This window comes from Balaenoptera physalus (genome assembly GCF_965194825.1).
Source record: "Balaenoptera physalus genome assembly, contig: HAP1_SCAFFOLD_2172, whole genome shotgun sequence".
Lineage (NCBI taxonomy): Eukaryota > Metazoa > Chordata > Mammalia > Artiodactyla > Balaenopteridae > Balaenoptera > Balaenoptera physalus.
In genome coordinates this window covers 58019-75892 of record NW_028124634.1, presented here as the reverse complement: position 1 = coordinate 75892, position 17874 = coordinate 58019, and the positions used below count along the sequence as shown (strand labels likewise).

The window sequence follows — 17874 nt, the reverse complement described above, 5'->3', positions numbered from 1 at the left end:
CCCAGGTAATAGTTGGAGATGTATCTAGGAAATTGCTTCATCTCCTGTTGGGATTGTGGGCCAGTAAACATTTTTTGAGGAAAGACCTATGCCCACAAATGCCAGAAAGTGCGAATGCATTGAGTTAACCAGGTTTTAATGATCAAGCTAATATAACTTTTCCATGTTTTAAGTCGTATACCTAAGTCTTCCCATCCCTCTTTTCTTTATATCCTGTTAGAATTGTCTTAGTACTAAGAAAGGGAAAGCCAGGGTACTGGGGAGCTATGTGGGTTAAAGAATAGGAAATGTCATTTTTAAACTGTTAAAGATATATTATTACAGTCTAATTTTTTTTTTTTTTTTTTTTTTTTTTTACTTTCACAAAGGCAGCAGCTTTGGCATCTCTAAAGAAGTATGGTGTGGGAACTTGTGGACCTAGAGGATTTTATGGCACATTTGGTATGTTTTCTGTCATATTTTTCAGACTACTGCTCTCAAGAATTAAGATTCAGTTTGATTTCAGAACTCCTTGGAAAAGGTATCCTTAATGAGTTGTGGTAATAAGCTGGCGAACTTTCTAGATTTTGTGTTTGAGATCATTGGTAGGAGATGCACTGGTCTGGGGCTGACTGTCCCTGTGGAGAAGAGCCATAGGTACCTAAGGCACACTGTCTCAGTAGGGCAAAGCCCGAGCTCTTGTTGCATTTGCCCCAGGAGACAGTGGTGTGAGGAAACTGTTTCTGCCGGGCATGACAGTTGTAAGGGGAGGCGTCCGGCTGTGAGTGGCTCTGCTCTTGGTAGTCATGCAGGAACCCAGATTTTCCCTGTCTCGTTGCTTTAGGCCTGAGGGCACCATCTTTGTCTGTGTGGCCGAAGCCAGGTGATGAGTATGGGGGAGCAGGCGTGCAGGGCATTGGTACCTGTTCAGGTGGGCGGGTGGGGTTGCTCATCATTCTGCCCATATTCTGTTGGTGAGAACATAACCCAGGTCACGTCTCCCAGCAGAGGGACTGGAAAGTTGCTGTAGCTGGGCGGCCACCACGTGCCGGGAGGAAAGTGAGAACGGATTTGGGGGATGGGGCAGGTCATACACTGTGTAGCCCTTTTCTTTCTGGAATGAGGACAAAGGATCATTGATTTCCTTGTGTGTGAATGACCTGGAGATGGGCTAACTACATATTAGCATGAGAGTTGTGATTTCAAACACTATGAACTCCCTAAATCAGAGTCATCAAAGAAGACCCTGGAATTTTATGGTGGTTTTTTATTAAATGTATATTGTTCTTTGCTTCTGAAAATTTCAAAAATGTTGTTAAATAATTTTCCAAATGAGTGTATTACTGGAAATAACATTCTGGTTTACAAAATGTCAGAGGGTAGGGACAATGGGGCCAGGGAAGTCTCTTTTGTCTTCTCTACTCATTTTCATTTCTGGGTCTTTGTTTTTTTCACTTTAACAGTTAAGATGTTTTTATTTAAGGGAGCACCTTTCTTTATCCCTTAGCTAATTTAGTGGTTAAATTATTTTTATTGGAAACAGATGATGGGAGTTGGTGTCCAAGAATCCTACAGCTGAAAAGGATCTTTAAAATCTTGTATTCCAGCATCCCAGCTATTCAGAAGAATAGAAAGCTCAGAGAGGTTAAGTGACTTCCTCATGGTCACATAGCTAATTAATTTCAGCCCTAAAACTAGAAAATAAGTATTCTGATTTGCAATATTAATGGCAAGATCAAAGACTTAAAAGAGCTCAGATCAGAGGCTCCCTCTTTCCTCTAGCCTAGTGCAAACATGATTTGTTTGCCTGCTTTTTATTGGTAGGGTATTATTTCCTTCATAAGAATTAGAAAACTAGAAAAGGCATTTTTTTTACAGGGTTGTTTGTTGTAATCTGATCAACAAGGCTTTCTTTCCATGATCTGCTTGCGGGGTAAAGAAATTTTTTCTTAAAAGCCTCTCTTTCTAGTAGATTTTATTTGCATGTGTGGCCTTGGCTCTTGCTCGGGAGTTAAATCTGAGAAGACCGATAAGAGATTTATTGCTGAATTTAGTGGAAAAAAAGTTTCAAATCTTCAAGACCAGTTTTCCCAGAGCTATGGAAATATGTTGTTTTAATTGCCCAGTCAATTTTTCATTTGGATCACCTGAAATATGTGTAATAGGATGCTGTGTGCCTCTAAACTTGGGGGGGTCGTTAAATTAATGATTTAAAATTTTTTTAATTTAAATATAGTTGACATACAATATTATGTTAGTTTCAGGTATACTATATAGTGATTTGACATGCATACATTATGAAATGATCACCATGGTAAGTCTAGTAACTGTCTGTCCCCAAAGTTATTACAATATTTTTGGCCATATTCCTTATGCTGTATGTTACATCACCATTGCTTATTTATTTTATAACTGGAGCTTTGTACCTCTTAATTCCCTACACCTAATTTTCCCCACCCCTGATCCCCTTTCCCTCTGGCAACCACCCCTTTGTTCTGTGTATCTATGAGTCTGTTTTCATTTTGTTTTATTTTGTTTGTTTTGTTTTTTAGATTCCACATATTAGTGAGATCATATGCTATTTGTCTTTCTCTGTCCAACTTATTTCACTTTTCATAAAACCCTCTTGATCCATCCTAAATTAATTTTCTTGATGGAATAATTCAATCCATGATATAAACCTCAAAGATTTAAAGAGATAGTGAAGTCTTCTCCCCACGGCCATTCCGCCCCCAAAAAAGCCAGCTGCTATCAGTAGTTTCTTGTTCATTCTTCCAGGCTTTTTTCAGTGTGTGCAAACCACTTCCATACATTTTCCCCCCCGTTTTACAAAAATGGTAGCATACCACATACATGTGGTGTGCTGTTCAAGTGCGTTTTAAATTTAAATTGGATTTCATCTTTCAAGTGTCTGAATGGGCCACCAGAGTCAATATAATGAACACGTAATTGTGTATTAGCTACTCTGAACTACATTATTGGTCACTGTGTCATCCTTATCCTAATGTAGTTGAAGGTTCAAACAGACTGTGGTATCTGGACAAAGGCTGAAGGTTAATTGGCAGTGTGATGGTTTTGTAATAAGACACCAAACCTACAGCTTGGAATAATGTGTATTGTTTTTTGAGTACATTGTCCTTCCTGTAAACTTGTTTTGTTCCTTTTCAGCAGTTGCCCATGCTTGCTTATCATCTTTTTTCCTTTCTTTATGTGTATATCGTATGTATTTTTACTTGGTTTTCCAACAGGGTATTTTCTGTATTTTTCCTTATTCTGGAACTAATCATTTAAATTACTGTAGTTGTGTTAAATTACCTTGAAATTTCAGTGTTAGATAAGTTCAAGAAGCTACTTGAGGTCAGCTAAGGCTATATTTTAAATCTCTAAAATACCCTTGGGACTTCCCTGGTGGCGCAGTGGTTAAGAATCTGCCTGCCAATGCAGGGGACACAGGTTCGAGCCCTGGTCCAGGAAGATCCCACATGCCACGGAGCAACTAAGCCTGTGTGCCATGACTACTGAAGCCCGTGCACCACAACTACTGAAGCCCGCATGCCTAGAGCCTGTGCTCTGCAACAAAGAGTAGCCCCCACTTGCCACAACTAGAGAAAGCCTGCGCACAGCAATGAAGACCCAACGCAGCCAAAAATGAATAAATAAATTTATTTTAAAAATAAAAAAAATAAAATACCCTCTATAATTAAATTATTCTGAATATTTAGGGTACATTTGCCCTTTGTACTGAGCATTAAAGCAGAAGTGTACTTCCCTTTCCTCTCATTTTAGTAGCTTACATGTGAGGCTAGGGTCTCTTTCCCAGGCCCACCAAAAGGTTGCTTTTGATTTTGGCTTTTTCTTTTCCTGGAAGTACTAATATCACTCAGGCATCTGTTTTCAGTGATGAAAATGCTCCCTCTTTTAGCTCTTTTCTCAACTTTTCCGATAGTGAATGAAAATCACTTATTGGAAAAGTAAATTTCCTTATTAAAACATTTTCTGTTTATTATTTCATAGTAACATATTAGATGATACTAGATGATTAACACAGAAAAAGAAAATTGACAGTTGAATTAAAATTCTTCTAGTTTCTTAGGCTAAATGTTCTCCTGCCTCCTGAAGGCCCAGCAGGTTCTTAAAATAGTCTTGTGAGGACTGTGTGGATCCGAAGTTTTCCACCTTCTCATCTTATTGTTTTAATGTGTAGTTTAGAATCAGTCAAGTGATTTTATCAGGTTGTGGAGCCTTCCTTTCCTCTAAGGCTAATGGGGCCCCTATGCACTTTGATAGTTTCTCTTGTTGAACCTCTCTGATTGTTCTGTTTGTAATGCATTCAGATCTCATTTACATGTGGTTTATCCCTGTGCCTGGGATCTGCTTTGCATACATGTTGCCTACTTGACTCTTTGGTCTTAAACTAAATCAAAAGACAATTAGTGGCAGAGTTTCATGGTGAGAGATAGTGGCATGTAATTGTGTTCTAGAGCCAATAGTAAACAATTGTTCATTTGTTTATTTTAAAAAATATTTTCTGTCTGTTGTAGGACCATGACTGCATGTTTTAGTTGAAAGGGCATTTGGTCATAAAATTCCTAGATCTGCCACTTCTTCCTACCAGTCATGGAATTGTAGTTTTCGCAGTGTAGGCAGGGAATGATCTTAGTTGCACAACTTAGAACATTTTGGTAAGAATCACATTAGATACCGTATGTGAAAACATTTTGGAAAACATTCAGCACTGTTTTTAAAGTTCTAATGAGTACATAGGTGATATTTGTACTTTTAAGAAAATTGTCCAAGTCTCAAGGGATTTAAAAAAAGTATGTAACACAAAAATATGGAGATTTTAAGAGAAAATATAGTTGGTTGTTTTTAAACTGTTCTAAAGTTGGGTATTTCATAGTCTTTCCTCTGAAAAACAATCAAGAAGGCCATAATACCTCCTTTTATTCTGATAAATAGGAACTTGAACAAGTGGCTTTAATATAAGATAGTCCTTAAATATCCAGGATTTGGATAACTTAATTAGCAGATAGCGTACCTTTTTTCCTTCTAAAAGATTACTTTTTTTTATTCTACAAATATTGAGTTAATTGAACAAACACCAGCATGTTGCTTTTTCGATGCCAGACATTGTTGTGAGTGTTTTATAAGCATTTTCTTGCGGTTCTCCTAACAATCCTTTGAGGCAGGTAGAAGTGTTAACCATTTGACAGGGGAAGGACCTGAGAGGCACAGAGCAGTTTTGGGCCTGTCCATGGTTCACACCTGGCAATGAGGGAGCCCAGGTCTGAACCCCCTGTGATGACTGCCATGGCCAGGCCTTGTGTTTGGTGTGGGGCATCCTGCCCTGGCCTTGCCTCCCATCTGTTACGTTCTGGTGAGGGAGCAGGTGCCAGAAAGGGCAGCAAGTGCTGAGAAGACACAGGCTTTCTGGTCACCTTCCTCCGTGGCCTCTTGCCTACCATATTGGTTCCTAACAGTGAGTGAGAGAATGACGCATGCAAATCTGTGGCACTAATTGTTGAAATGGATCATACACACAGAAGATAGGCATCCAAAGTTAAAGAACATGCCCTGGTAGTTTTTCTGTTTGCTGCCTCCCCCGCCCTTGGGTTAAGAGTTTCTTCCTTGCAGAGTAGCTATCAGACTTCAAAAGAAGTTATGCAACTGTCCGTGTTTACCTGTCACAAAACCTGCTTTGCAAGGCTGACATCAGCTAAAACCCAGTGTCTTTAGATAGGAGGAGGAAAGGCCCATCTTTTTTAAACTTTTGGGACTAGGCAAGAACCAGTAAGTCATTGATTTATTGTAGAGGGATTCTTCTTACCACTTTATGGCAATGACATAAAAATGGCTATGAGTATGTATAATGAGAATACTAACATAATTTTTATCAACTGGGTAGCTAACTCTAAAGCCCTAAAACAAAGCCAAGATTGTTTTACTGTTTTATTGCTAATCAATGAAGAGAGTCATTTAGAGCTACAGAATGATTTAAAATCCTTTTTTGTAGTTGGCAAAAACAGTTTGTCTGTATCCATAGCATGTTTTTTCTTTTTAAAATGGAGATACTGAATGAGAGCAATTCACTGTGGCTTGGGTTGTCCATCTGCTAGCTAAATTGTTGAGATTTGGGATAGATAATTCCCAGTTCAGAGGCAGCATTGTAATTTGAAGGAGGCCTCCTATGGGGGACCTGCCCTCCTGTCTCATCAGAAGTGAGAGGCAGCAGAGTGGTGGGGACCTATCTGTGGGCAGGGTGCTCAGAGAGCACTAACAAAGAGGAAAGGAAGACATGCCTGAGACACGCCCGTGCTCAGCTGCATGGACGTAGCTGGTTCTCTGGTGCTTTGCTGCTTTCCTCGTTCTTGCCAGACTTTGCCTGCAACACTTCCCTGGCAGCATATCTCGTGGAAGGGCGGGCAGTCAGGAGCAGGATCAAGTCTTCAGACTTGGTGGTGTTGATGTCACAGATTTGATGCTTGAAGAGCTAAGCACTCTTTTGGTGCCATTTTGATCAACCGGGATGCATTCTTCTACACGTTACTGTGAAACCTCATATTTATTTAGTGTTGCTCTAATGAAAGTGTCACTTCTATAAAAATGACTACCTGATTGGTAATGGAAATCAAATGGTATTTCATGTGTTTTTTATGTAATAAGCTATGTTGGTATACATTTTAACTTATAAATGGGAAGAAGCATGCCTAGTTGTTTATCATTACTTGATGGGATAAATTGGAATGGGATAAATAGTTCATTTTCACAATTCTGTATCATCCTTTAAGAAGTCTACAAATGAAGTGGTCTTCAATTTATTTTATTATTTGGATATTGCTGCTAAATTTTCTAATTCCTCACTATACCTCTCTTGCCATCAAATTGAGATTTAGTTCGGACCCTCTGTGTCTTCTCATCTCTCACTCAATAGCTGGCGCCCACCCCAGCAGCCTTTGGTTCACAATCGAGGGACCTCTGTGCCTTTAGTCAGAAGTCACTCTGAATGTGTTGTAGTTCTGAGTGTAGAAGGGACCCAGGTGCTTCAGACCAGGGGAGTGAAGGCACAGCTTAGCCTTGTATCTGCCCTCTGGGCTCCGAGTTCTCCATTGACAGCTGCCAGATGCTTCTCTTAGCTGTCTCACTTTGTCAAGTGGCAGAAACCCTATATTTCTCTTTGATCCAGTGCTTATCAGAGTATTTTTATGTGATACTCACTAAATGTTTGATTAACAATTGAATGAGATTGTCGGACAGCCCTCATTTAATTACTTATTAAAATTTAGTCCTTTGTGAAGTTGTATCTTTTATAATTCTTAATTTTGTCTTTTACTAGTTAAAAAGCATCACAGTAAGATTAACTTGCCTCTGATAAATCAGTGAGTGGGTTTACAGATTTTAGACACTTTATTCAAATGTTCTAAAAAGTTGTTTATTCCTGTTGCTGAGCTGACCTTACTCACTTGTTCCTCCCCGGAAGTTGGTGGAAATCTCACACTTAACGGCTAACCAGGTCTCTGTTGGAAATATTTAGTCCACTCAGTGTCCAGCCTTGTATCCAGCTGGGTTAAGTTGTTTCTTTTGTATATCTCAGTCCTGCAGGTCTTTTCCCTCTCCCCCTTCTCACTAGGAATGTCTCTGGTAGGGAGGGGCATACTTGGAGGGAAGGCTGATGCTGAAGGGGTCTCCTGGAGCGAGGCTCCCAGCCACAGGTCCTCGACATCTGAGCTGGAGGGCTCTGCCGGGCCATCAGCCCTCTCCACCGCCCCTCACTGGGGAACGTCTGGGTCCCCCTGCCACTGCCTACACTTCTGAGTTCCCCTCAGTGGACATGCCACGGCTCTGAAAGTCTGCCTTTACTCCTCAGAGTTCCTCGTTTCTCCCGTGAAGCTCCAAGGCTGGAGGGGCCTGGCTGCATCCTTCCTGTATCAACTTCTGAGTTCTCTTTGCGCAGAGCATGTGGTAAAACTCTGATCTTGTTCTCCAGACTTGGGTCCTGCTGTAGTTAAAAGAGCTAAAGAAAGTTTTAAAAAATTTTCTCTGCCTCATTTTAAGACACTTGGAAGTTTTCCAGTTCACAGCCAGCTGGTACACTATTTATTTTAGACATCGCTGGTCCCTCCATCCCAGGGTGTGAAGCCTCATGGCTTAGCCTGGAAAGGTGAAAGGCTATATGGAACGATGATGTAAGAGAGAAAAAAAAATACCAGTTTAATAATTACAGTTTATCCCTATAATTACATCAACATTCTTCTTAAGCTGCTTCCATAAAAGGACCATATTTCTCTTTGTACTATACATTTGAATTCACCAGTACACTTAAAAAGAAATTTAGACAGAAACTCAGTACTGCAGAGTGATGGCAGGTGCCACAACTAAGTGCTGACACAAACTGTTAGAGGAGTGACCACCACAACTGAAAAAGTTCCTATCTCTTGATGCAGAGTATGTGGGGTTCTTTTTAACGTAACTACTTTTCTTTTTTCTTTCTTTTCCTTTTAAAAGCTGGTTGACAGTTGTCTTAATGCCTGGTTTGGTCACTTCTACTAAAATGCAAAACGGCGTTAATAAGTTAATGTCGTACATTGGTAAAGTCTTGGCATTGTTGGTTGAGGGAAGTTAAAGCAGGCAAGGTCACTGGACCTTGAATTCTTATTGCTAGAGTGATATAAAAGCAAAACCTAGAGTCAGAGCTGTCCCAGTCACATATTTATAGACAAATGAGTAGCTGATTCAGCTCACAGAGTATAGAAACAGTTTTGGCCCAGAATTATCTTAGTAGATATTGTATGACTTGTAACTTAAGAACAATTACATTTTGACCACAAGGTGACAGTATTAATAACTAAACTGCTTATGTTATTTTATTAATTCTTTAGTCAAAGAAAAAGAATTATGAGACAGTTTAACCATTTAACTTTTTACTCTTGAACTAGATGTGCACTTGGATTTGGAAGACCGCCTGGCAAAATTTATGAAGACAGAAGAAGCCATTATATACTCATATGGATTTGCCACCATAGCCAGTGCTATTCCTGCTTACTCTAAGAGAGGGGACATTGTGTTTGTGTAAGTAATCTTTACTGACATTTCTTATCAGAATTCCTTTGGAAATAATATTGGCCCTCCTAGAGAATTCCTTTGTTAGAGGTCATCTGCCTAAAATAATATTGATTTTTTTTTTTTCATTTTTAAAGAAATATATAGTCACCCAGCCAAGTAGTTCTGCAGAATTAGTGAGACCTCCACTGGAAGGATGCCTTAAGGTGTCGGTACTTTGTTATCTGCCATTATGATTTTATTTATTGATGTTGGGAAGGCCAAACTTATGTAGGACGGGACCAGCCCTCTGTTTTCCCTGTGCAGCTCTGTGACAGTGTGGTGTCCTTGTGAGTCCATGGTCGTAGCCCACATAGCCACTCATACTACCTGATAAAGTCACTCCACTTCTCAGCACCCTCGCTGCAACTCTTGGTCTCTGCTGATCTTGCTTCATGGCTTGTTAAGAATATAGAAGTCATGAGTTGCAGACTTCCTTAACTTCCCAGGAACAAATTACACACTTGCATACATGTGCACTAGATGTATGGTGTTGCTTTTTACCGTGGAGGGGAAGAGCAGAGAGGAGTAGAGTGAGGGCTGGCATAGCCCAGGCACCTGGTTATACCCGTCAGGAGCACCTGCCACTAGCCCGAGCCTCTGTTATCTTTTGAGTGGACTATTAAATGACTCTCTTAATTTAGGTTTCAGAGTGACTTTTGTTTCCTCTTTTCCTTTTTGACACCATAGCCAGACACTCCATTTAAGAGCTTCCATTGTTCCTAAAATAAATATCCAAGTTCTTATTACGATCTTGTACATTCTAGACTACTGTTTTAGGCCCGTTTTCTGCCATTTCCCCTTAGGTGGTCATGCTGTGTAGCCTTACCAGCCTTATATGCTAGTTTCCCCTCAAGGCCTTTGCACGTGCTAAGACCCTAAGTCCCTACGCCTAGAACACTGTTCCTCCTCTCATCTCCTACTTAATTCCTGCTCATCCTGCACACATACCACCTCTGCAGGAAAGCCTTCCCCAAGCTCTCAGACCAGGTGAAGACCCCTTGCTGCATGTGGAGAAAATTTTACAGCCAGAGGAGTTTGGTATCCTTGTGAATCCATGACCATGCAGGCATTTACGTGCCTGTCAAAATCACTGTTTCTCAAGCCTCGCTTAACTTGCATATGCAGGTGTGTGCGTGTGTGCTCATGTGCGCCCGCACCGTCTGCTCTTGGCTCAGCTTGCCTCACGCTCACTGTACTCTTTTACACCACTTTCAACAGTTCATACCAGCCCGTTGCCTAGGATAGCATGTGCCATTTAGTGGTGCTCAATAAATACCTTCAGTAAGAGAATGAATGGAGGCTGGAGCTCAAAAGAGGGGTCCAAGTGACTGGACTTCAGAGCCCAGCTCACCTCAGTCCCTGTACCATCCTGTTGCTTCTCACTCACTGTCGGAGCACCTGTAGTGCAACAAGCTCAAGCACACGCTGCAGGGCTGGCTCTTCCTGGGGGTTTTCAGCGCGCTTGTGTCCCATTCTTCCCCACAGCCCTGTGACAGTTACCTGGGAGCACTCCAGCACATGGCCTGGGCCTGAGTAGAATTGTTTCCCAATGTGACCATGAAAATGAATGTTTCTATTAATTTCTTGCACATAGTTTAAAAAATCAATAATAATAAAGACTCATCACAAATTTGAGAGCCAGTGATTTAAACAGTGATTCTAGGTTTTTAATAAAGCATAGATGCAGACAACTACAATACAGTGTCAGCCAATATCGCTTTATACAAGCCCCCACCATAAATTCCTTTTTGAGTTTAAAGTCCAGAAGAAGTTTACAGTTACAGTTGAACTTGTATGCTTCCTTTGTCAGATAATAAATACTATATTGTCCTTTTGGTTTTCACTGCTAGGAAACCTAGTCTAAACTCACTTTCAAATCTTACGCCTGGTGTCTTAGAACTTCAGTTTCTAATGAGTCACTAGACAACTTAATTATTCCCTTATACATAATTTTAAATATTCCACCTGAAATTCATTTGAAAGTAGGAACACTAGAGGTAGAAATGGTGTTTAGTAAATTATTTGATAAATTGTTTTTGATAATTTCATTAGGCATAGACAATATGTTCGATGTTTTATTTTCTTTCTTTTGTAGTAAACAGTGATAATGCTTTGCCAGTAGGTCTCAGAACAATGGTTGTTTATATACGTAAGTCTTTCCTTGTCGCTCTGTCTTTATATTACTTTGTGTACCCTTTTCTAATGAAATGTTTTATATTGAGATAATTGTGGATTCACATACACTTGTAAGAAATAATACAGAGATTTTATGTGCCCTTTACCCAGTCTTCCCCAATGGTCACCTCTTGCAAAACTGTAATACAGTTTGAAAAGTGGGATGTTGACATTGATAAAGTCAAGATAATCCCTGTTGTTGCCACACCCATATCCCTTCTACCCTACCCACTCTTTAGCCCCTGGCAACTACTAATAGTAGAAACAATTTTGAGTTAGGTAAGATAAAATTTCTCTTATGGTGGGTGATTTTAAAGACTCAGTGAGCTAGTCAACAGGTACTTATTGAGCTCCAACTTTGCAGGAATGTTAGGGAGTATGGACACTTCTTTGGATATTTTCAATCTTTATTTTTTGTCCGTGCCACGTGATTGGCAGTATCTTAGTTCCCCGACTAGAGATCGAACCCTTGCCCCCTACAGTTGAAGTGTGCAGTCTTAACCACTGGCCTGCCAGGGATGTCTGGATATTTTCAAGTTGGAAAAAATAAAACCTCACAAAAACACCAGAAAGGATAATCCTTAAAAGAACAAAACAGGTACAGAGTTTCATAGGTGCCTAGTCTCTCTCATTCTGTGACTGTGCGTTTTGGTAAAATATAAGAGTTTGCCCACTTTCACACAGAACAAAAGAGAAAATGCCAGAATTTTCTTGTGAGTACCAAAGCTCATGGCCAAGGCAGGAGAGACACTGATTAGGGAAATGAGACTTGAAAATGAGAAAAAGAAGAATCACAGGTGACAGATGTACCAAGAGAAAAATAGAATGGCTTAAACTTAGGACAAATGATCAGGAAAAATGGAGAGAAATAAGACATCCGCAAAGACCAAAAATAAAACCAAGTTCATAATGAGCAAATCAAGGGAGGAGGAAATGTCGTAACACACAAAGACAGTCATTCACTGTCCTCAAAGTACCATTTCTGAACCATTAGAGAAGAAATTAAAGTATTCATGTGGCTATAAAGCATGAAGCTGTCCTTCTGATGGTTTGGTATTAGTTGTTCCTGGAGAACTGAGACTACCCTTATGGGCCTCTATTGCTCTCCAGGTAGGAAACCTCTCACTACCTGCATACCCTCAGGTCCTTGAAGTGTTGGTGGAAAAAACTTTATGCTTGACATTTGAACATCCAACAAAGAAAATTAATCTTGCCATAAAACTAACAGGAGAGTCAAATTGATTTTAGGATTTTTTCTTTTTTCATTTTTTAAATTGAAGGCTAGTTGATTTACAATGCTATGTTAATTACTGCTCTACAGCAGAGTGATTCAGATATATATATACGCACACATTCTTTTTTAAAAACAGTCTTTTCCATTATGGTTTATCATAGGATATTGAATATATTTCCCTGTGCTATACAGTAGGACCTTGTTGTTTATCCATTCTATATATAAAGGCCTACATCTGCTAACCCCAGCCTCCCACTCCATCCCTCCCCCAGCCTCCTCCCCCTTGGCAACCACCAGTCTGGATTTTTCTTAAAAAGAAATCATCCATTGTGTATTTCTAAATAATATGATGTGTTTCTGAATACGAGTAAATCAATCTGAGGAGAAAAGTGAAGGACCTAGAGGATAGTCGTGGAGACCAGGATTAGTCTTAGGCATGCTGAGAAAGTAAGGAACATTTAACTGTCTCTTCCTACTGTGTCCCTCTCTTCTCCTTGGTGAGTGCTATAGACTGAATGTTTGTGTTCCTCCCTCCCCAAATTCATACGTTGAAAGCTAATCCCCAATGTGATGATATTTGGACGTAAGTGCTTTCAGAGATGATTTAATCTTGAGGATGGAGCCCTCATGAATGGGATTACCAGCACACTTTGGCAATACTGTGGGTTTGGTTCCAGACCACTGCAATAAAGAGAATATCACAACAAAGCAAGCCACACAATTTTTTTGCTTTCCCAGTGCATGTAAAAGTTATGTTTACACTATACTGTAGTCTATTAAGTGTGCATTATGTCTAAAAAAATGTACATACCTTAATTTAAAATACTTTATTGCTAAAAAATGGTAACCAGCATCTGAACTTTCAGCCAGTCACAATCTTTTTGCTGGTGGAGGGGTTTGCATGCATGGATGGCTGCTGACTGATCAGGGTGGTGGTTGCTGAAGGTTGGTGTGGCCGTGACAATTTCCTGAAATTAAGACAACAATGAAGTTTGCTACGTCGATTCACTCTTCCTTTCATCAACATTTTCTCTGTGGCATGCAATGCTGTTTGATTGTATTTCACCCACAGTAGGACTTCTTTCAAAATTGGAGTCAGTCCTCTCAAACCTTGCCACTGTTTTATCAACTAAGTTTATGTAATATCCTAAATCCTTTCTTGCCATTTCAACAATCTTTGCAGTGTCTTTACCAGGAGTAGATTCCATCTCAATAAACCACTTTCTTTGCTCATTTAAGCAACAACTCCTCATCTATTAAATTTTTATCAAGGAGTTGCAGCAATTCAGTCACATTTTCAGGCTCCAGTTCTAATTCTGGTTCTCTTGCTACGTCCACCACATCTGCAGTTACTTCTTTCAATGAAGTCTTGAACCCCTCAAATCATCCATGAGGGTTGGAATCAACTTATTCCAAAATCCTGTGTATGTTGATATTTTGGCCTCTTCTTATGGATCATGGATGTCTTTAATGGCATCTGGAATGGTGAATCCTTTCCAGAAGGTTTTCAATTGATTTTACTCAGATCCATCAGAGGAATCACTGTCTATGGAAGCCATAGCCTTACAAAATGCCTTTCTTAAATAATAAGACTTGAAAGTCAACATTACTCCTTGACCCATGGCTGCAGAATGGATGTTGTGTTAGCAAGCATGAAAACATCATTAATTTCACTGTACATCTCCATCAGAATTTTTGGGTGATCAGGTGCATTGTCAATAAGCATTCATATTTTGAAAGGAATTTTTTTTCCTGAGAAGTAGGTCTCCACAGTGGACTTATATTCAGTAAACCATATTTTTATACAGATGTGCTGTCATCCAGGCATTGTTGGTCCATTTAAAGAGCTCAGGCAGAGTCAATTTCGTGTAATTCTTAAGGGCCCTAGGATTTTTGGAATGGTAAATGAGCATTGGCTTCAACTTAAAGTCACCAGCTGCATTAACCCCTAACAAGAGAGTCAGTCTGTCCTTTGATGCTTTGAAACCAGGCATTGACTTCTCCTCTATATCTATGAAAGTCCTAGATGGCATCTTCTTGCTTGCAATAGAAGAGCATTTCATCTACATTAGAACTGGTTGTGTAGTGGAGCCACCTTCATTAATCATCTTAGCTAGATCTTCTGGATAACTTGCTATAGCTTCCACATCAGCACTTGCTGCTTCCTCTTGCACTTTTATGTTATAAAGAAGGCTTCTTTCCTTAAACTTTATTTGCCAGCTTCTGCTAGGCTTAATTTTTTCCTGCAGTTCCCTTACCTTTTTCACCCTTCATAGAAGTGAAGAGAGTTAGGGCCATCCTCTGGATTAGGCTTTGGCTTAAGGGAATGTTGTGGCTGGCCTGATCTTCTATCCAGACCACTACGTATTCATTCAGCCAGTCTGTGTCTTTTTGTAAAATTTACTTATTTTTATTTTATTTTTTAAAATTTATTTTTGGCTGTGTTGGGTCTTTGTGGCTGCATGTGGGCCCTCTCTAGTTGTGGTGAGTTGGGGCTACTCTTCATTGCAGTACATGGGCTTCTCATTGTGGTGGCTTCTCTTGTTGCAGAGCACAGGCTCTAGGCGCGTGGGCTTCAGCAGTTGTGGCACATGGGCTCAGTAGTTGTGGGTCACAGGCTCTAGAGCGCAGGCTCAGTAGTTGTGGTGCACGGGCTTAGTTGCTCCACGGCATGTGGGATCTTCCCGTACCAGGGCTTGAACCCACGTCCCCTGCATTGGCAGGTGGATTCTTAACCACTGCGCTACCAGGGAAGACCCAGTCTGTGTCTTTGGGTTGGAGTGTTTAATCCATTCACATTTAAGGTAATTATTGATATATGTGTTCCTATTACCATTTTCTTCATTGTTTTAGGTTTGTTTTTGCAGGTATTTTTCTTTTCTTGTGTTTCCCACTTAGAGAAGTTCCTTTAGCATTTGTTGTAGAGCCTCGTTTGGTGGTGCTGAATTCTCTTAGCTTTTGCTTGTCTGTAAAGCTTTTGATTTCTTTGTCGAATCTGAATGAGATCCTTGCTGGGTAGGGTATTCTGGGTTGTAGGTTCTTCCCTTTCATCACTTTAAATATATTGTGCCACTCCCTTCTGGCTTGCAGAGTTTCTGCTGAGAAATCAGCTGTTAACCTTATGGGAGTTCCCTTGTATGTTATTTGTCATTTTTCCCTTGTTGCTTTTAATAATTTTTCTTTGTCTTTATTTTTTGTCAGTTTGATTACTGTGTGTCTCGGTGTATTTCTCCTTGGCTTTATCCTGCCTGGGACTCTCTGCACTTCCTGGACTTGGGTGGCTATTTCCTCTCCCATGTTAGGGAATTTTTTGACTATGATCTCTTCAAGTATTTTCTCAGGTTCTTTCTCTCTCTCTTCTCCTTCTGGGACCCCTCATGCGAATGTTGGTGTGTTTAATGTTGTCCCAGAGGTCTCTTAGGATGTCTTCATTTCTTTTCATTCTTTTTTTCTTTATTCTCTTCTGCAGCAGTGATATCCACCATTCTGTCTTCCAGGTCACTCCTCTGTTCTTCTGCCTCAGTTATTCTGCTATTGATTCCTTCTAGTGTATTTTCCATTTCAGTTATTGTATTGTTCATCTCTATTTGTTCTTTAATTCTTCTAGATCTTTGGTAAACATTTCTTGCATCTTCTCAAACTTTGCCTGCATTCGTTTTTTGAGGTCCTGGATCATCTTCACTATCAATATTCTGAATTCTTTTTCTGGAAGATTGCCTATCTCCCCTTCATTTAGTTGTTTTTCTGGGGTTTTATCTTGTTCCTTCATCTGGGACATAGTCCTCTGTCTTTTCATTTTGTCTATTTTTCTGTGATTGTGGTTTTCATTCCACAGGGCTGCAGGATTATAGTTCTTCTTGGTTCTGCTGTCTGCCCTCTGGTGGATGAGGATCTCATTTTAACTGTGTTTTATCTTATTTGGAGCTGGTGATCTTCTTGGATGTGTAAGTTAATAATTTTCAGCAAATTTGGGATGTTTTCAGCCATTTAAAATATAGTTTTTCTGTTCCTTTCTCTCTTTCCTCTTTTCTGGTACTCCTATCACATATATTTTGGTATATTTGATACCAAATGTCCACATTTCTCTGAGGCTCGGATATTTTTCTTCATTCTATTTTTTTCTGTTTTTCAAATTGTATAATCTCTATCCATTTATGTGTCTTCAAGATTGTTGAGTGTTCCTTCTCTCAGTTCAAATCTACTGGTGAGTCCTTCCAATGAATTTTTATTTTTATTAATATTTATACTACTTTTCAATACCAAAATTTCCATTTTTTAAAAAATAATTTCTGCCTCTTTATTGGTATCTCTGATGAAACTGTGTCTTCATATCAGGCTTTACTTCTTTAAGCATGATTTACTTTAGTTGTTGATATATTTTTCAATGGTTGTTTTGAAGTCTTTGTCTGTTAAATCTGGTCCTTCTCAAAGTCAGTTTCTGTTGCTTGCTTTTTTGCCTGAGTATGTGTCAAACATTCCTCTTCCTTTGCACTTCTCATATGGTTGTTTTTGTTGTTGTTGAAAGCTGAACATTTTGGGTAATGTATTATAGCAACTCTGGATACTGATTCCCCTCCCTGCTCACCTGGCTTGTTGTTATTTGCTTTTTTATTTGTTTTGTGACTTGGCTAAGATTATTTTTGTGAAGTCTGTTTCTTCCACAGTGTGAAGCAGTGTGAAACCTCAGAGGGTCCATGAATGGGTTCATGGAGCTTCTCACATTGTCAACCTGGAAATGGACTTTATGTGTTTTGTCTACGACTAAGATTTTTCTTGTGTTTATCTTGAATAATTAAACAAATTGGAAATAGCAGCGTTTGGTATTCTGATTTTCTCTTTTCTTATCCTAAACATGTTCCTTTTTAAAAATAGCATTTTTTTTTTTTTTAAGATCATGATTTTAATGGCTGCTCTGCCATTTTACTCTGTTGGTACAACCAATTCTCTAGGGAGGCCCTTAACCATTCTTGCTGTTACAGTTTTCTGTCTTCTTTGCTCTGTGATCCTATGCTCTGTTAGCAGAGTTGTCATTCTAAAGCAAAGATATGATCTTTACCAGGGTTCTGTTGTATATAAGCAAGGCTACTGGCTATGGTGACATATGGCTCAAGCTACTCACTTCCAAGGTGCTGGTCCTGAGTGCAGGATGCAGTTCCACAGCCTTATCTTGGCGCTTAAGACCTTCACATACTACCCCAGCAACTTCTTTAGCCTTTCTCACTAATGAATCCTTCATTTTCTACCTGTATGGGCACTTGCCCTCCCTTGCGCTACCCCAAGTATTCTTGCCTCTGTGCTGTGGTTTTGCATTATGTTACCATAAATTCTTATCTCCCTTCTGTTACTGTTAGAGAATTACTGCTACAGACGTTTTCCTGGGGCTTCCA

The 17874-nt window shown here is 39.7% G+C and overlaps 2 long non-coding RNA genes across 2 annotated transcripts; one reads left to right on the top strand and one right to left on the bottom strand.

The window, feature by feature from the left end:
- The first annotated feature begins 7 nt into the window (after positions 1-7).
- On the top strand, positions 8-9712 carry LOC309654177. The gene is made up of 2 exons (XR_014259970.1): positions 8-441; positions 8913-9712. It is a non-coding gene; the product is annotated as an uncharacterized lncRNA (long non-coding RNA).
- Positions 9713-14746: 5034 nt separating this feature from the next.
- On the bottom strand, positions 14747-17239 carry LOC309654176. The gene is made up of 2 exons (XR_014259969.1): positions 16567-17239; positions 14747-15993 (listed from the first exon to the last, which is right to left on the bottom strand). It is a non-coding gene; the product is annotated as an uncharacterized lncRNA (long non-coding RNA).
- Between the last annotated feature and the right edge of the window lie 635 nt (positions 17240-17874).